The sequence below is a fragment of the Otolemur garnettii genome, unplaced genomic scaffold (genome assembly GCF_000181295.1).
Source record: "Otolemur garnettii isolate 467f Iridium unplaced genomic scaffold, OtoGar3 scaffold00121, whole genome shotgun sequence".
NCBI classification, from domain to species: Eukaryota; Metazoa; Chordata; class Mammalia; order Primates; family Galagidae; genus Otolemur; species Otolemur garnettii.
Genome location: NW_003852516.1, coordinates 2,302,444 through 2,323,754, shown reverse-complemented (window position 1 = coordinate 2,323,754; position 21,311 = coordinate 2,302,444).

Here is a 21,311-nt window from a genome sequence, read left to right as displayed (position 1 = left end):
ATAGATAGATAGATAGATAGATACACACATCCGCATACAACACATGTAAGTACGCCGTCATGTAAAGAAAAACATTGGCACTATAATTACGTAACATAAAAAGAGACTATGATTATTTTCATGATGTTTATGTTAAAATGTATTTAAAACAGTGGTTTTCCACTTGTGGGTCGCGACCCCTTTGCGGGTCTCCTGCATATCAGATACTTACATTACAATTCATAACAGTAGCACAACTGTAGTCATAAAGTAGCAACGAAAATAATTTTATGGTTGGCGGTCACCACAACATGAGGAATTGTATTAAAAGGTTGTAGCATTAGGAAGCTTGAGAATCACTGATTTAAAAGATAAGGCAAAAATTACGTCTTTGGCTATAAAGGAAAGATACCACGACAGTGGAATGGATTACAATTGTTAATCGTTAAATAAATTCTGCAAATATGTATAATTGTGTCTTATCTTTGTTATGCAAATAACCACATAAATATAGACACAGATGGTGATATTGTTTCAGTAGAATGAATATGGATTAAAATAGTCATGCAGATTTACCTGGCAAATATACATTTTCAACTTATTTTTAAATTGAATGGTTAATATAAACCCTAGTGATAAAAAAATTTATTTGAAATAGCTTTACTATGATTTGGGGAAGTTTGCATCTATTTCTATTACTTAGATTCTTTCAAAAAATCTATGCAAAAATACATTAATCTTTCTATTTATAGTCAATTTCTTATTGATTCTTAAAAATACATTTATTTTGACACCAAAACATATTTAATATACATGTTTGATTCCCAAACCTGAATTTTACAAATCACTCACATAATATTCAAATAGACAAAACTATCATACTTGACAGATGAACTCAAGTAGAATATGACAAGTCTTCTTATACACATGGTGTACAGATACATTGTTTTAAAGCTATTTGGGGACATCATTGTTCAGAGTCATTATTTCTATTATGTAAGTACTTATTTCTAGACTTTTTTTTTCTTTTTTTATTAAATCATAGCTGTGTAGATTAATGCAATCATGGGGTACAATGTGCTAGTTTTACACATAATCTGCCATGCTTTCATCAAACTAGTCAACATAGCCTTCATGGCTTTTTCTTAGTTATTGTGTTAAGACACTTATATTCTACACCTAGGGACCTGATCAAACCAAAAAGCTTCTGCACAGCTAAGAACACAGTAAGTAAAGCAATCAGACAGCCCTCAGAATGGGAGAAGATATTTGCAGGTTATGTTTCTGACAAAGGTTTAACAACCAGAATCCACAGAGAACACAAACATATTAGCAAGTAAAGAACAAGTGATCCCTTCTCAGGGTGGGCAAGGGACTTGAAGAGAAACTTCTCTGAAGAAGACAGGCACACGGCCCACAGTCTCATGAAAAAATGCTCATCATCCTTAATCATCAGAGAAATGCAAATCAAAACTACTTTGAGATATTATCTAATATATCAGTATGTTTGAATATTTTCTAATGTTTGAGCAAAACAAATACATCAAGAATCCTATTATATATGTAAAACAAGTACTTTCTTCTTCCTTTGATAAACACCAACGCCCACTTGGTCTACAAACATTACTTTCAACTATGTATTTCAAACAGCAAGTGTCAAAGACACTTATTTCTTCCACAAAACAACCAAAATCTAATAACAAAGTCATAAGTGTTTCAGAGATCTGACACACATCACTTAGAGGTGATTACTCACTTAGAGGAGTGACGTACTATTAAATTAGAAAATCATTGTATTTATGGACTGTTGTGACTGAATTTAGACAGTATATTCATGATTCCTTTGTAACTGGTGATGTGTTTTCTTTGGTTGGTTGGTCAATACATTCGTTTTGGTGCCAGGAGAGTGAAAGTTTCAAATGAGCAGATCATAACTTATTCAAGGATATCACACATAAAGTAACCTCTAAATTAATGGGAATCCAGAGTTGCTTACAATGTGTGATACAATCTTTTCTTAAGAATGTAGAATCAGTTTGTTTTAAAAATGCACAAGAGTTTAATAAATTATGTAATAATATCTAATGTAGAATGTCTATTGTTTTTTCTAATTCTGGCTGTAACATACAGGCTCTTTGGTTCTAGGTACCTACCCAAGGAAGCGGAAAGTCTTGTCACTGGACGCAAGTTATTATCATACAAATACGTTTGAGAGTCAAAGAGCTGTCCATTCAGAACAAACTATTTTAATGTCCCTTTTTTAAAGATTGTACACGATCGTTCCCTTTTTTTAATTACAAATTACGATGAAAGTATTGATGTCTCACAATTTAATTCTTCCAATTACTGTATCCTTCCTTTCATTACCTTCCTGCTTTTATCTCAAATAGTTTTTAGTCCATACAAAGAACTACTACTCTGTTTTTAAGTAAAGGAGGAGTCGGGGAGGGATGCAGGGAACAGGTAATTAGCTTTTCCTGGCTTCACAGCCTACCGCGAGGGAAGGTGAGTTTAACTGATCAGTATGAAACTGAGCAGCCATTCAGCAGTCTGCCAACCGCCTTTCATTACAGACCTCACGCTGCCCTCTCAATTCTCTGCTGCCAAATCAGTCACACAACCACTGAGAATGAAACAGACTGTTCGGAATCTAAAGGCCAAGTCTGAAATACATGTGCAAAACCAAAATAGGCCATTTTTCTCACAAAGTTGTTTTACGACATCAACTTACCTATCCATAAATAATTTCTGCAACACCTCTTTAAAAGTGAATGCAATTCTATTTCTGTAAAAGGTACTAAAGCGTGGACCACTTTTATGGTGACCCTCAGATCAATTGTGATTATAATAAAATGCCGTAATTTCTTTGCCGTGATTATTTTATTTATGGCCACGGGTTCACCCACCGCGGAACATGAGTCGCCGCTCCCATTTCTCTTTAATGGTTTTGGGAATTGTACCGACGGAGCACTTCTGAGTAGCATCTATGATGCAATGATTGAAAGAAAATGTTGGCAGTCGGATTTTTATAGGCTGAAGTATGAATCTTTGTTTAACTCTTCAGGAGCAGTTGAAGAACATAATCTTCATTTTTTATCTTAAAAGCAGCTTCGTGTTTCTTTCTTGAGCAGCTACGGTCATCACAACTCTGAGCTAAAGACTGTGTAATACCAGTCATGTTAAGAGAACTAACCCATCCTTGACAAAGAACTTCAGTATTCCCAAGGCCTCAACATGAAAGCGTCAAGTCATAATACAGTGATTAATCAATGGTAATCAATGGCCATCAACAGTATACACCCCTCAACTGTGAGACAAGAACTAAGGAATCGACTTATAAGCAGCAACAAGTAGTTTTTATTGTCTGACATAACGATTGAATCAATTAATCATAACATCTTATGTTCCCTGCAGCTAGTTTAGTTCTATGAACACAGAACTATGTGGCCATTGGAAGTAAAATTACACCCAACTCAGAGCAAGGAAAATGGCAGGCACTGTTTCGTTTTTATTCAAAGAAAAGAGTGTGCACTCACACGTATGCATACAAATTCAAGCAGAAACGACAAAGTCAATCTAAGATTTCTCCACAAAGAAAGTGCATTATTATCTATCAGTAGATTTTACTCTAGTTAATTATTTTTGCAGTGTTTGACCAGGGCTGGGTTTGAACCCACCACCTCTGGTATATGAGGCCAGTGCCCTACTCTTTTGAGCCACAGGTGCCACCCAGCTGTAAGCTCCTTTGCACCAGGACCTGAATCAGTGCTTCAGTAGTGCCTAAAGTGCATCCCTCTAAAAGACCCACTTTAATCTGTGGATACTTGTTCTCTGTTAATGAGCTTAATGTCCTGATATTTTCAGCTCCAGCATTACCCTTTGTCAATATTTTATTAGTTGGTAAATCTCGAGCCTAGATTCAAATTAACCTTTGACCTGCTGTTGACTGTAGACACAGTTAATGTCTTTGAAATATCTTGGAAAATATGTATGGGGTCACTTTGGAGGGACAAAATATGTATTCTAGTGCCCCCCTTGCCCGTGGCTTTGCCTTGTGTGGCTTTAGCTACTCACAGGACAGTGCAATATTTTGAGAGAGAGAGAGAGAGAACAATCATGTCCACATCACTTTTATTACAATGTATTGTTATAATTATTCTATTTTATTATTAGTTATTAATGTGAACCTCTTGCTTGCCTACTTTATAAAATAATTTTATCATAGTTATTTATACACGGGAAAAAGCATACCATAGATAGGGTTTAGTATGATCCACAGTTAGTTACTACCACCCACTGAGTATAGAACATATTCCCTGTGGAAAAGGGGGGATTGCCGAACAAATGTTATTGTTGGAGAAAATAAAAAAACACAAGTAAAAGATTGCTCAGAACCCTTCAACTAGCGTAAGTAATTGAACAGTCTGTGATTGCTCAGTGGAGAACACAGGAGCCACCCTCAGTGTGTGTGGTAATAAGGTCCCAAACTGTACCCCAGACAGAGTCACCAGAGAGCAAGTCAACTTGTTTTTAATTTATGGAGTACTTTTCTTCTTCTTTCTTGTAGTGTATTTATAATATAATCTTTCCATTATTTTCTTCTATGTCTCCTCCACCAAATAATCCAAATTCTCAAGTAACCATCACTCAATGCATGTAGGACAGAAAGAAAAAGAATGAGAAGGTCAGGGAGGCAAAGTTTGTCTCTTTGCTTCCTTCAGTCCTGAGTGTGTCAGTGAATTCCCTAATTATGAATTATTATGTCTAGGAGTTGCCGATTTGCTTTCCCCAACCTCTCTTTTCCTTAAGAGAGGAAAGCTTCTTACATAGACCACAGTTTATAATTTATGAATTATATTTATTTTTATACCTTAATATATTTCAGCATGAGTTTAAGACATATTGCTTCAAAGGTTAATAGCCATGATTCTTCTTAACAAAAAGGAGTAAAAACAGTAGAGAAAAGAAAGCCAGGGCGGCGCCTGTGGCTCAAAGGAGTAAGGCGCCGGCCCCATATACCAGAGGTGGCAGGTTCAAACCCAGCCCCAGCCAAAAACTGCAAAAAAAAAAAAAGCCAGATCAAGGTCCATCACATATGTATCTGTAGTATTTGTGATCATATCATCAAGATGAGAAAAATAAATTAGTATTTTGTTTGTCATCACAGGTATCTTAAATATCATAGAGGAAATAATACTCCTTTCAAAATACACGGTTTTGGCTTGGTGCCCATGTCTCAACGGTTACGGCGCCGGCCACATACATCAGGGCTGGAGGATCTGAACCCAGCCCAGGCCTGCTAAATAACAATGACAACTGCAACAACAACAACAAAAAGCCAGGTGTTGTGGCAGGAGCCTATAGTCCTAGCTACTTGGGAGGCTGAGGCAAGAGAATCACTTAAGCCCAAGAGTTTGGGGTTGCTGTGAGCTGTGATGCCATAGCACTGTACTGAGGGCAACATAGTGAGACTTTCTGTCTCAAAAAAAAAAAAAAAAAATACACAGTATTATCCAGATGGAGCATATACTGTTTTTCTGTACTTTGTTAGTAAAATATGAAAGTGTTTTCCAATTTAAAAATAAAGTTCATATTTGAATATTAGACATAGTAACTGAGTAAGGATAATAACACAAGCACTAGTCATTTAAGTAAATGCGAGATCAACTGGATTCTGTGTGAAAGACTGGCACAGAGATAGCTATTCAAACAATAGGCTTAAACATAACAAGGGCCAATGCAGCCAACGATATTTGTACTCCAGCAAGTGGCCCACAGAAAAAAAATTGTCAGAAATAAGCTACACAGAGCAAGAGGCTGGAATAACTCCTGCCATACGTCAGAGAACAGTTTGTTCTTTTCCATCCCAGATGTGAAATAAAAGATGATCCACAAAAACTGTCACTGGCCATAGGGAATCAGCCCTGTTCTAGTAAAAAATAGGACTCCCTAAGGCTTGAATTAGGGAAAATTGTGAAATAAGAAACGGGCAAGTTAAACACTGGGGAAATTCGTGAACTAAAAGTCTGATTTAATTTCTCAGCTTGTCCGGGTATCTTACTCCGTCATCCAGGCTAGAGTGACCCGGCATCATCCTGGCTCACAGCAACCTCAAGCTCCTGGGTTGGAGTGATCCTCTTGCCTCAGCCTCCTGAGTAGCTGGGACTATAGGCATCAGCCTCCAAGCCTGGCAAACTTCTCTATTTTTAGTAGAGGCAGGGGTTTCACTCTTGTCCAGGCGGTTCTGAAATTCTTGACCTCAAGGGATCCTCCTGCTTCGGCCTCCCAGAGTGCTAGGATTATACATGTGCGCTACCGGGCCCAGCTTTGTGTCTTAGTTTATCTGTAAAAATAAATATCCCTGAATTCCCTTAGAAACAATAAGCAAAATGTGTAGAATTTTAAGTCCGTTTCTTTGGATTCCATCCCACCCCCACGGCCCTTTCTGCAACATGGCAGTAAGCCAACCAGCTTTTCTTATTCCTGTCTATCAGCCTCATGCTATTCTGGTACCTAATGGCTTTCCAGAATCGCATGCTATCGTGCCCAATCCTTAATTCCGGGGATGCCACATGCTTTGGCATTGCTTTAAAAACATTTCTTCTTCATACGTCTTTCAAAAATGAAGTTCCACAAATTTGGTTATCAAACTTACAACGTAGTTAATACTCTTGGGCAAGGAGAAACCTAAACAGGTAGGAAGGCCTAGCACCTTCCACGGCATATGGAGGTGAAAAAATGGAATGAGACTGGCAAGTGTAATAATTCCGAACAGTCGGAGCTATCCTGGGAGGTAGAAATTCATTTTCTGATTTTGAACTGGTATTGTTTTAGAATTTAAGCTAGCTGGAGGAAAGCAACTCCTCACTGTTAACATTTAAGAAAATGTAGAAAAAATACTTTCTTGCAGTTCACCCTTGTAACCTTAGTCTAAGTGCACAATTTAGCATCCTATCAATTCTGTAGGAGAGATCACTCATTGTAGCCCCAAAGTTTCGCACTGTCCTTCAAATTTATTATTTCTAATGCTTTCCGAAGTCAAAATATTTACCTGTCACTCTTTTCTGTAGACTCCCAAAAGTTTAAGTGATTTCATAGATTAATATTTTAAATTGCACACGAAATTTATGGACACCCTGTCTAGTCTCTAAGATGAGAGAACATGGATCCTCTAAAGACTATAAGCATACATAAAACCCTTTTCCGTTGAATTTTACACACACTTTATAGGACTACAAATAAATTGATCTTATAGGCAATGCATTGAAGGAACAGATTAAGTCATACATATCTATAAATGGAAAGGTTTGATTTAATTAAAGTTCCCCTCTACTTCCTCCAGTCAGTGATTGTGTCACCATCATAATAAGTTGACTTATTATGGTCACCTGGTCAACTCATCCAATCTTTCTTCTCTGATTTAGTCTTTATTTTCAAGACTGAATCACAAAACACATGAATTCATGGAAGTGACACAGATAACATCTTATGATTTAATCATATGCTATCATAAGATATGTAAACAAAATGGTGTCCCACCATACAAGTTTAACTATTGTTCATTTCTTATTCCTCACTGAGATGCCTCAACAAACAGAGAAGAAAATATTTTCGCTACTAAAAATCAGTAAGATTCCCTGCCTAGGCCTTTATAACCTTCTATTTCTGTGGAGATGCTGAAGTTGACTGGGTCCCTGAAAACAGACTCTGAGACAGATTTGCCTGCAGGAATGTCATGAAGGCAGACTCTCAGGACCCATACTTGCCCAAGGAGTACAGAAAGGAGGGTGAGGAAGAGAGAGAATTTGAATTTAACTACTCCTGTGCAGAGATCTGCAGTGGGATGGCCTGAAGAGGGACCCTGGATATAACGGTTGTTAGATACGGCCGCCCACAGGAGAAGCAGCTCTCTGACATGCAGGGCAATTCTCGAAAGCTCAGGTAGGGGGTTCAGATCCAGAGCAATGTGGGCATTCCAGGGGTGAACCACAGCTCCCACTACTGACGGATGTACCCAAGTGAGGTAGGAAGCTGGGCCAGCCCTTCTGCTGTGCACCCTGCTCACCGCCCCTCAAATGACTGAAGCTTGTGAACACCACGGCCACTCAGCTGCTGTGGGAGCTCAGGGGGATACACCCTTTACTTTTTACCCACTTCACTCTCATCCACCCAGGGAGGCACTCATCTCTGCACAATTTTTATGAGTAAGGTTTGTAGATGCTAAAAATCACAGCCTGGGATCGGGGGGATAACAGCCTGCCAGGAGGATCTTTATACTCAGGAGAGGAACTCTCCATGGCCACAGGTCCCAAACTGATGGTGAAGCTATCTGGTATCACAGGTTGCCCTGATTCTGGATCTACCTCATTTAATATCTTCTCCCCAATGGTGGCCCTCAAATCTGGGCCGCTCAGACTGGTAGACGAGATGTTTAACCTCTACCTAATCACTTTACCTGTTGTAAAATTTCTAAAGCCACGCGTCATTTTTGATTAGGGTTTTGAGTGGCAAACACTTGAAAAAAAATGACCAGACAGAGTGAAAATAGGAATCATCATTGATGATTAAGAAAATGCAAATAAAAGAAAACACAGGTCACAATACACAGGTAACAATTCCTACTTAGAATATAGCATTTTAGGCCAAAATATTAAACAGGGACAAGTGGAATATTATGTGATGATTACAGCCTTTCTGTCTCTAACAAATGTACAACAATGTAAAAGTAATCACAAGTTGCTAACAATCCAGGGAGAAATTTAAAACATTAAAATGTTATAATCTTAATCTGAGATTAACACACTTTTTAAAATAAGGCCCAAGATTAAGTAGAGAAGAAATAACATGGAGAATTTAAATAATATGACCAATGATTCTGAAAACGTGTATTAATTTCCCAACCCCTATACTTATTAAATAAAGAAAACCTATATTAATTTCCCAATCCCTATATTTATTAAATAAATAAATTTCAAACTGCCTATTTATATTTTTTCTTTATTTTTTAGCAGTGAAAGTATATTTGTGTATCTAATGCTCATGGAATAAATCTATCAACATCTATTATATACTAGGCCAAGATTTAAACTTGATAATTTCTAACAAGTAGATATCTTTTAAGATCTATCTCAAACTACTACACTGCAAGTCTAAGAAGAAAGATATTGTATTATAATTAGGAATTAAAAACAAACAAAAAAAGAAACCCTCTTCCCCTTATCTTCCTCCAAGAAGAAACCAAAGCTGAAGTAGATGTTTTGGATCAAGAAGACTAAAGAATGATGCCCAATGAGTCCTTCCAAACTTTAATACTCTTAATTACCTTCATTATTATATGAGTTATTGAAATAATGAATTTGTTTATTTCAGGACTGAAAGATGAATAAGAGGAGACACCTGAGAAACTATAAGGAAGGTTTTAGAATAGATAAATAAATGAGGGAACAAAAAATATGCTGAGAAAAACCAGGTAACCAAAAATGCAAAGCAATCCAAGGTAAGAATGGCTCTGAAATAAAAGAGAGAAGAAGGGGAAAAAAATAAAAGAGAAAATTTCCATGTTATCAGAAATGAGAAAATGAAAATAAATAATCAGATCAACAGATGGTGTGATATTAGATTTGCAAAGAACAATCTATTTTTAATTGCCTATTATTATCTTATTTTGTAATAAGGAAATATGTTCTAATCCTACATATCTTTCCACTATACAATTTTATACGTTTATAAAAAATCTGAAAGCATACATACAATTTGGTAACACTGATCGACTATAGCACAATATATTATAGAGGATTTTTTTTATTCAAATTTTACCAAGTGCACTAGTAACATATAACATCAAAATACATTCTACGTTCGGTGCCTGTGGCTAAGGCGCCAGCCACATACAGCTAAGGTGGCAGATTCAAATCCAGCCCGGGCCTGCTAAACAACAATGATGGCTGCAACCAAAAAATAGCCAGCGTTGTAGGGGGCGCCTGTGTTCCCAGTTACTTGGGAGGCTAAAGCAGGAGACTCGCTTGAGCCCAGGAGTTGGAGGATGCTGTGAACTGTGATGCCACAGCACTCTACCCAGGGGACAGTTTGAGGCTCTTTAAAAAAAAAAAAAAAAAAATGCATTCTAATTTCAGAAGAAATAAGATAAAAAATTTAAAATCATAATTTTACTAATAACATTTATTGGTTTCTGTTTAGAAATTCCATACATAATATTAATACTGATTTGCTTCTGTAAAAGCTCCAAATTAAAATAAAAATAAATGAAACGTAACATGATATTAATGTGCATGCATATGCTTTAAATAGGCTTTGGGTTGTAGTCTTTGTGTTTTAAGTAAATACAACAGAGATGTATGTGTTGCCCAAAATGGAGAAGTATAGAGAACTCAGCAGTATTTAATGGAATATTTGTCAGAAGGCAAATGAATGACAAAGACCAAAGTCAAAGTTGAATGAAGGTGTATTTAAATTTGGGGATGGGAAGTACCAAAGGAAAAAAAAAAAAGAGTGACAGGAATAAAAAAGTAAATACTTATTCACCTTTCATTTTCTTCCAGCCTTGTATTTATTTATTCATTATCAAATTATTGAGAATTTAATATATGTTAGGAATCTTTCTAAACACCAGGAATATGAAGTTTAATATTATCGTCTTAAACATCCATTTTAAGTATCTCAAAGGCTTGTTGAGAGTAGAATGAAAATTGTGAAGTATTTACTAACAGCATAGGAAGTTATACAGTCACACTGAAAAATGCATGCAAATTATCTGGAAATCTTATCAAAAATCCAGATCCTAATTCAGCATTCCTGATAATTTGGAATTCCTAACAAACGTTACTGATTTGCCAACCACAGGTTGAAGTGCAAGGCTACAGAGTTTCTGACTGGTACTCTCCTTCCAGACTGGGTGGGAGAGATTCTCATTTTCCATCAAGTCTCTCTCTTCCCCTTCTCATCTTCACTCATTCTTTACTTTCCTTTTAGGAGATCTCACCCAGGTCTCTGTCTTCAATCATGACTTAAAGAAGGTTCACAACTATCTCCAGCCTTCTTCTGATTTATATGCTATGATGCCCAGCTTCCCACTTGATAGCAGGGCTTGTATCTTTCAAGGGTATCTCCAACTGGACATGTCTAACACTGAACTCACTGCACTTGTCTATCCCAAATTACTCTAAAAATACCGGCCATTGAGAGCATTTCGTATGTCAGCAACACTTGTCACAGTTGAGAATGTCCCCTAGTTTATAATTGTTTGATTGACTTCTGAAAGCTTCATGGGGAAAGGAACAGTGCCTGAGTTTACTTGCCCTTTATTAATATTTCTAGTTATTATGATGGAACAGCATTTGAACAAAGATGCTCAAGAAAAATTAGAAATTAAATGTTGATTTAAAAAATCCTGGGGGTGGCTCAAAGGAGTAGGTCCCCATATGCTGGAGATGGCAGGTTCAAACACAGTCCTGGCCAAAAACTGCCAAAAAACAAAAACAAAAACAAAAACTCTATAGCTCAATCTGTGCGTTCACCAGCTTGAGCAATCCAGAGGAATTTGGCAGCCCTAATTCAGGGAGAGTCACTACTGTGGCTCATGCCTCTAACAGCCAAATATTTTCACATATAAACTGTCCAGTAAGCATTTGTTCAAATTACATGCATGGCAATGCCATGTACCCATCTTCTACAAAATTTAATTCATTCAAATTTATTGATTCCAATCTGGGCAAAGATGTATAATAAGCATGAGCGTAAAATGTAGCAATTTTGGTGTCTCATCAGATTTGTTCAAATGACTATGCCTCTCGTTGAGAGATTGAATTACTCTCAGAATCTATAGGCCATATGGCTTTCATTTGATTTATTTGAGCAATTTGGGTTCTCTTGATCCTATCAAACATACAGTGTACAACATAATTCTAGTCTCTATCATGATTTTGGTGACAGATTGATTAAAATGGCTTTAATAGATCTGCTGGGAACATTTGGAACCTCAGCGTTTTGTAGAGGCTTAGTAAGATTTATAGAGCAGACCCCATGGTGGGGGAAAAAAAGAGGGATTTTTCAGGATTGGCTCTACACCAGGAAAATATCCCAAACTTGATTAATGTAGTTAACATTTCATTACATACTTGTCCTACAGAAGATCCTATATTAGCGTGAGATGTAAATGTCCTATTCTATTTTCTCAGGATATGAAAAATGCAAAATGGCAACAGATAATTAAGATGGAAGTAATCGGGGCTATAGGAGATGTGTGTACAGATGAGTTAGGAAACAAAAAGTGAAGAATAAACAGTGTAAGAAAGTGATATTGGCACAAGAAGGTTTAAATAGATAAACAACTATAAGTCCACCCCCCCCCCAAAAAAAAAACAGACTCAAATGGGGAGGAGGGAAGAGCTGAGATAAGCTCTCACTTAGGGGTACAACCTGGAGGTATATGACACACCCCCGGGGTGAAGGGCTCAGCTTCATGTGGACTTTCACCTAATAGATGCAAACAATGTCACCTAATTGCTTTGATCCATACATTAATCTGCAATTACAAATACATAAATACAGCTTCTTGAGAAAGTGACTTCCAATTTGAGTGTCCTAAGACTAGAAGAAAAAAAAAAAAATCTTAGTGGAGGTGGTTGGGAAAGAAATTGGGGCAGAGAAAACATAATTTGTGATTTCGTTTGTGATTTCATTTACCATGCTACTGGTAATTGTTGGAAGTCAACACTTTAACATTTTTTAAAGGCCGAATAAAAATTTTTAAGTACCAGGCAGCACCTGTGGCTCAAAGGAGTAGGGCACCAGCCCCATATTCCTTACTTTTTTTTTTTTTTGTCCTCATAAATAACATTTTCCTGTACAAATAAAAGATGGAATTGTGCTAAAGAACATTTTCTTTAATCCTACAATCAGCATCACCCTTCCTTTAATCCTATAATCAGTGTCATCCTACAATCCATTCCTGGCACCCTTCAATCTTACACTCAGAAATACAAAAGAAACTCATTTGTATTTCCTGACAAGTCTTACGGGACTGAGAAATACATAAAGCAATTGAACTCTGACCCAATTAACTCAGCACTCGCCTATCTAGCAAAATTAGATTGCTAGCCTTCTTTCAAATAAAAACATCAGATTGAATTTGTGGCTTAAAATACGTTTCTCCTACAATTTCCAACTCTTTTGTTACTGTGTTATTTAATTTAGGTATCTACGAGCTGTTCAATTTTGAGATCATAGCAGTAATTGAACTCTGACATTCCTCTTCCCTGCTGGCTCCCACCACTACACATGCAAACACTCTTATTACTTTTTAGAGCTTTATTGAGTTGTAACTGACATAAACAGCACATAATTGTATAATTTTATAAATTTTGACATATTTATACAGTAATAACACTATCATTACCATCTAGATAATCGATCAACTCAAAATATTTTCTCTTGCCCCTTAGTAAACCCTCTCTCTTCTTGCCAATTTCAATCCTTTGTCTCTATGGAACCTCTGATCTAATCAAAATAAAGTAGGCTAGTTTACTATTATTTGGGGGTTTGATAGAGAGGGTGCCATAAAAAGTGTACATTCTTTAAGGAAAATGACTGTATTAAAATTGCAAAACTTGATATATTTGATATATATCAGTGAAGTTAAAGGGAATAGAGTTTGTCTTATATATTTATTTCATTTTATATTAGTTATACCAAATATTGGCATAAGCACATTCATAATATTCCCCTATGATCCTTTTTCTATCTGTAATACTGGTTGTTTCTTCTCTCTTTGTTGACACTGATAATTTGTCTCTTTTCTCTTTTCCTGTTTTGTTTTTCCTGATTTACCTGGCTAGCAGTACATTAATAATTAAAATAAATTAATAAATAAAGATGAATGCAAAATTAACCTAAAGTAAAATATATAAACAAGAAAATTAACAAATTAATTTATTTTGAGACAGAGCCTCAAACTGTCAACCTGGGTAGAGTGCTGTGGCCTCACAGCTCACAGCAACCTCCAATGCCTGGGCTTAAGCGATTCTCTTGCCTCAGCCTCCTAAAGGCTGGGACTACAGGTGCCCACCACAATGCCTGGCTATTTTTAGGCTGTAGTTGTCATTGTTGTTTGCCAGGCTGGGGTTGGATTTGAACCCACCAGCTCTGGTATATGTGGCTGGCGCCTTAGCTGCTTGACTTACAGGTGCCAAGCCTTTTGTGTTCATCTTTAAAGTGGGTTTCTTGTAGGCAACATGATATCGGGTCCTGTTTTTTCTTTATTCTATCAAGAATGAAAAAGCTCTTGTCTTTTAATTTGGGTGTTTAGACCACATATATTTAATGTGATTATTAACGTGACTAGGTTTAAATCAATCATCCTATTTGCTTCCTATTTGTCTTAGCTATCATTTTCTTTTTTTTTCCTGCCTTATTTGGATTATTTTTTTATGATGATGCTACTTTATCTTTTTTGTGGGCTTATTTTCTGTAACTCTTCATATTATTATCTTAGTGACTATTTAAAGTATTTACCTTTACCTTATCGTATTCTACCTTCAATAGATACTGTGCCATTTCAGGTATAGTTAAAAGTCTTGCAATTGTGTGTATCCATATACATCTCCACTTCTAACCTTTGTGCCATTATTATCAAACAACTTAGTTTTATGTATGCTACAAGCTGCACATTACATTACTAATACTTTTCTTTCATCAATCATATTTCAGAGAATTCTAAATAATAAAAAATCATATGCGTGTATACACAGTTATCCTTTCAATGGTCATCCCTTTGTACAGATATGTTTTTCCACCAATTGTCAGCCTCCTTCCTTCTTCTTTGTGGCCTGGTAATTTTCCAAACATTGCGAATGCCAATTTATGATGTGTTGAATATTCTTACAAATATCCTCGACCTTTGTTCTGGGATGCAGCTAAGTTACATGGAAACATTTCCATCCTTTTGAATCTTGCCTTTAAGCTTTGTTAAGTGAGACTCTAAGGAAGGATCGTTTTGTGTACTCTATGTAAGGGGCAATAAATCATGGTATGTTCCCAGTTGGCTGACTAGAAACATGCACCCTCCTTAGCCCTGGGTGATTATTGGACACTGTTATCTCTCATCACTTTGGAATTTTCTTTCCCAAATTTCTTCACACATATGCAGAGATCAACTTAAAAATAAAGAGGAATCCCCACGAGAGTTCCCAAGTTCCTCTGTGTGTGGCTCTCTCCTTTATGAAACAATGTCCTACAAACTTTGTTTTCCCTGGACTCTGAGCTGCACTTCTCAATTTGGGGTGTCTGCTAGATACACCTGTGATACAGGGTTCTCCCATTAAGAGCTGGACAAGCACCCCCGTTTTTTAGCCTTTGGCAAACAAACACTTTTCTTTTTTATCTCCAAACTGCACTCTCTGGACACAAGCAAGATAGGAGATAAGCAGTTTTGCCAGTAGTTTACTTAAGCCCAGTGTCTTCTGGAGAGGACTCCTTGCCCGTTTTGCCCACAGCTAGAAGGACTACATTCATTGGTGAATATACTCATTCACTAATCAACATTGAAAAGGGGTCTTCTGTCTGCCAAGGCCTGGCCAAGTATAATTCTCAAGAGCTCCCAGTTTACTAATGGTGTATAACCCCCTACAGCAGCAGTTCTCAACCTGTGGGTCACGTGGTTAAATAAATGTGCCACGTGCCCATGCTTTGATCTCCCTGCTAAGGTCCTGGATTAAAATGCATATTGGATACAGAAACTGAAAAACTTGAGAATACCATGCACTATGTACTTTTCATCATAACAGCTTCCACATGATTTTGCAGAGCAACTTCCATTCAGCAGTAAAGGATGAATGTTCCCAGGTACACTTCAGCAGGTGTTTTGTGTATTTAATTATTTTTTGATCTGTGTGGCATGGGGTGCCTGTGCAACTTAATTTCCCTGCCAACCTTCCCAGAAGTCTGTTTTTAAACATGAGATGTTTTGTGAATCTAAATGTCTCAACAGAAAAATCTCTTCCAAGATATCCAAAATATTTTGAACTACCTTTATCATTTCATAGGTCTCCTTTAACTGCAAAAGGACTTCCATCTAGTGAACTTTTGATTTCAAGTATTATATTTCCTAGTTCTAGGATTTCCACTTGACTTCTTCTTTAAGTTTCAAGATTGTTCCTGAAATTCCCATCTCTTTTTCCATCATACTTTCATTCCTTCCAGACTCATAAACATACTCATCACAATTATTTTTTCACTTTCCAATTTCAGAATGTTAAGGGGTACAAATGTTTTTATGACATAAATACTCTTTACAATGCTCTTTACAAGTCAAAATTTTAGAGTGTCCTTCATTGAAATAGTGATCATGATACCTAATAAGGTTCTTATCCCTCCCCTCTTCCCCCTCCACCCGCCTGGATTTCCTGACATTTGCATCTCTTTGTGCCTAAGTGTGCCCAGCAATTAGCTCCCAATTATTAGAGAGTACAGAGATGAGCTGCAGATAGGACACAGAATAATAAGGAATCAATGAATTTTAAGGTTGATCTGTGCAGTCCAAACTAAAGAATCAAGGAAAAATCATAGGAAAAAATATAAAGAACTCTAATCACCTGTGTAATAGTATCAAATGGTTTACTATATAGTCAGTCATGAGCTGTAGAACAATGTTTTGGTCAATAAGAGATTGCATATACGTGTATAATGGCAAGCCTGTAAGATTGCAATGGGATTAAAAAATTTCTATCACCTAGTGATGTCGTGAAACAACATGTTATTCACATATTTGTGTTGATATGGGTGTAAACAAACTTGCTATGCTGTCAGTAGTCCATAAGCAATTACGCAGCACATAATACTTGATGCTGATAAGAAACAACTATGTTTCTGGTTTGTGTAAAAACGAAATGTTTTCATATAGGCTCACACTTTCAAAGCTTTCCAAACGCTCACAAAATCATCTGGTTTGTTATCCAAATGGTAAATAATTTTGCATGGCAAATCTTATTTATTTTTTAAATATTTTCATTGCCTGAACAAATGTTATCCAATAGAATATGAGCCATATGTCCAATTTAAAATTTTTCTAGTAGGAAAATTAAAAATACTGAAAAGAAATAGGCAAAGTTAATTTGAATAGTATATTTTATTTGGCTCAATAATTATTATCCTTTTAACAGGTAGTCAATAAAATATTATCCTTTTAACAGGTAGTCAATAAAAAAGAGATATAATATTATTGTATTTTTTTATTTCATGGGAAGACTTCAAAATTCAGTGCTTATTTTGTATCTATAGCACATTCCCATCATACTAGCCACTTTTCAAGGGCCAAATATCAAATATGGCTACAGGCTACCATAGTAAGCAAGGTAGTTCTAGACAGTACTGAAGGAATTCTTAGTAAGTACACTGAATCATGTTAGGGTCTGATTTACTCAGCATGTTAATAAGCCAAATGTTAGTTACATAGCAACTATAATAAATACTCAAAGTTACTATCCAGACCAGTGCAGCAAGGCCAAAGCATCTGCATGTCAACTGACTTGTATACAATGTTTTCATTCTAACTTATGGAATGATAATCTTATTCTTTTATAAAACGTATCTATGCCTATTTTTATCCACAATACCGACGGACATATGAAATAGTATTGCCACCTTGAGGACATCTAGCTACTGACCTTAGCTGGGCTGTGCCCTGAGCCCTAGCTTTTTACTTGTCAACATAGATACCCTGTACTTCCATACCCTGACCCCCCATAAAATAAGAAATTTTTTTTCGTTGCAGCTTCAGAATTTGTTGTGAAAATAACCTCCTTCATGTTTACATGGATGGAGCTGGAAAATATTCTTCTTAGCAAAGTATCACAAGAATGGAAGAAAAAGAATCCAATGTACACAGCCCTATTATGAAACTAATTTATAGCTTTCACATAAAAGCTATAACCTAATTACAGCCTAAGAATATGAAGAGGGGGGAGAGGGAGGGGAAGGAAGGGGGTGGAGGGAGGGGTGGAGGGAGGGGTGGAGGGATCACCTGTATGGTTTATCTTAAAAGGGTACAAGTGAATCTTTCTAAAAGTAGAATATAAACATCTTAACATAATAACTAAGAAAGTGCCATAAAGGCTATGTTAACCAGTTTGATGAAAATATTTCAAATTGTATATGAAAACACTACACTGTGCCCCATGATTGCATTAATGTAAACAGCTATCATTTAATTAAAAAAAAAAAAGACAGAACATTAAAAAAAAAAAGAAAATAGAGTTGAAAAATTTAAGATTTTATCTAGAATTAAAATGAGAAAGCTGTTTGGATGAAGAACAATAGCCTTAAACTTTCCCTCTGCTGAACCAGAATTTAGATAGGCCTCCTCTGGATTCTAGGACCTTCACCTGCCTTACTGTAGAGAATTTACTTTAGAAAACTTGTCATTATCAATTCAATCTCCAGGGCTTTGCGATGTAAATCATCTTACAAGTCTCCTGCCAGGTTTAAAGCTCAGGTATATCTTTCTCAAAAACCCTGGGGCCATTGCTTTGAAACGTCCCCCTGGAGGAAGACAGCACCCCACCAGTCCTGGGAGGCAGGAACCTAAGCAATGGACTCCTGGCTGTGAAACTCTTAGGGAAAGTGTGTTTTTCCTTTGGGCAAAGCCCACTGGCAAAAAGGTGGCCCATGTTCTCACCACAGCACTTAAAAGTTCCCCTTAGTTCTGATTTCTTTCCTCTATCATAATTGCCTTGAGTAAATTCTTCCTTGTTCATTTCACTTTTGCAAGTTTTGCATTGACACCATCTTAAGGAATTTGCTTTTTCTCTCTGATCTAAAGGAAGTGGGATTGTTGAAGCAATGGCTTCTAAGGCAACTCATTTTCCATGACATCATCATCGTCACATAAGCCAAAAGCCTAAAGCTCTGGAATCTTCTGTTTTATCTTCTTTGACCTTGGAAAAGTTTCCTTTATCTTTAATAAAAGATTTCCTCCTCCTGAAACAGGAGAGGTTTGGGTAAGGCGTCCTTTTAATCCCTGCCCATTGCTGACTAACCCAGGGCATCCATGTTTTTATCCGTTAATTCACATCAATTTTCTGTACATGACCTAAGAGACTAGGCTTTTTCTAAGTGTGATGAGCATTTTCCCATTTAAAACAGGAAATGAATTAGACATATCCCTGAAGATGAAAATGAGGTACAATTTTCCTTCCATCTATAAAGCAGCTGCTGTCACCACTTGCTGACTTGCAAATCACTGCTGGATGCTTCAGCACATCTTTTTACTTGTAGGCATTGTGCAAAGTCAGCTCCTGAACTGCCCATTATAGTTGGGACATGATTTGCTTTTTTTTGAAATTTCAGCATAGAAAAGGATACAATTAGTGGCATATAAATGGTAGGTATTATGGTACTTTTTAAAAGGGCATATTGTAATTTAGGTTCTCACTACAAACAGAAACAAAACGTGCTGTTTTACACGGCATAGGTGATATTGAACACACATATGGGAACCCCAAATTAACATGTGATACTTAGAGCACCACAACTTCTACCGAAGTACACCTAGAAGAGGAATTGCTCACCTTCTGAGCGTGTACTAGGTGCTAGCTCAGTGATTTCCCAAATTACTGTGCATTTCTCAATTACCTAGGGAGCTTCAAAAACTTCCAAAGCCAGGCTACAACCCAGATCAGCTGCCTTGTCTCCTACAAATACATTTGTGATATTTAATCCTAGGACCCTTGCAACATGTTAGTCTCTAGCTGTGAAGTTTCTGACAAGCCAGATCAATTACATCAACCTCTGTAGGTAAAACAGAGTCTTTTTTTTTTTTGCAGCCCCCTGAGTTATTCCAAGGTATAAACCTGAGAACCACGGTCCTGGGCCCTCTGCTGAGATCTTTTCAAGCAAAATTTCATGGCAATCCTGACAACCAGCCTATGAGGGGCAGATCCTGTTGAAAATTAGAGTCCTCAATGCTACAATCAACAAAGTACTTGGAAACAAAATGACTTTTCGAAAACTCAGATGAATGAAAAAATAAAAATGAATGAAAGGAAATTGAATGATACCACATCTGTTCCCCAGCAGGACCAGCTGTGGGAAATCTGAAATTCTAAGTCATCTGAATTGGGAGAGGGGACTTCAGTTTATTTCCCTGTGACGTCTCCAAGATGTAGGTTATACAATATCCAAAACTAGGTCAGTGTAGAAGGCCCCCAGCCTCATCCAAAAGGGGACTCTGTAGCCATGGTACCCCAAAGCGTATTGAGGAGAAAAATCTATCCTGGTTCTTATCAAAAGCCTGGACATTAATATCCATCCTGGTTCTTATCAAAAGCCTGGACAGACAAAGTTGGCCAAAATATGCAGGCTGCCAAGCTGGCAAGTCCAGATTTTTCCCTAAATGAGGAAAGCGGGACCCCTATTTTGCTCATATAGGATTGTTTTCACTGGATTGCATTTTAACATAAGGACTTTCAGCTTATCCTGAGAAATGCTACATGGAATATTTATGGAATAATTTGTTGTCTAGTGTACCACTCAGCGTAGATTTCAGGGGTAATGCCTGTTGCCCAAGAGCTATTTCTCTCAAATTCTGGGGTCAGGAAATGCTGTTCTTTCCCTTTAGAAATGGTCTGGTTTTCACTTATTGGCAATATAAGTTATACAACTCCACCCTTTCCCCTGTATGTTTTGACTAGGAAGTCCAGAACTGTATTTGTGCCCCTCCTTAGTAATAATTACAACAAAATGCTCAAAATGTATCATAATGTTGCTTTTAAATATTAATAGCAATAATGTTACTACTTTTAATTATCTTGACCACCCTCTGGTTTCCTGTCTTTTGGGATGCATTTCATCAGCTGCCTTGTCTCTTAGAAATACGTTTGAGATCTTTAATGCTATGAGCCTTGTAACAGGTCAGTCTCTAGCTGTGAAGTGTCTGACAAGAACACGTAAGGTCCAAATGTGTCTTCCCTTCTAACAGTGGTACTCTCAAGTTAGAAGAGGAAATCTGGGGCCTTCCATGAAGGATATGGAATAGATACAGGGCAAAAATATGACAGAACAGGATGAAAAACTTCCCCCATCCCACTCCTGAGTTAATCTCGAGCTACATGTTCATCTTACTCTGAACTCATGGACCACAGCCTTTTGCTGGAAATGCTGATGACCAGAAAAGTGTAGACAGTCCACGTTTAGCAATTAACCTGCCACGTGTAGTGATTTCAGTTCTTGAAAATAATTTGCTTTAAAGTTTGGCTGATAGATTATAGACATAGATTTAGAGGCTCAGCACCCATAGCTCAGTGAGTAGGGCTCCAGCCACA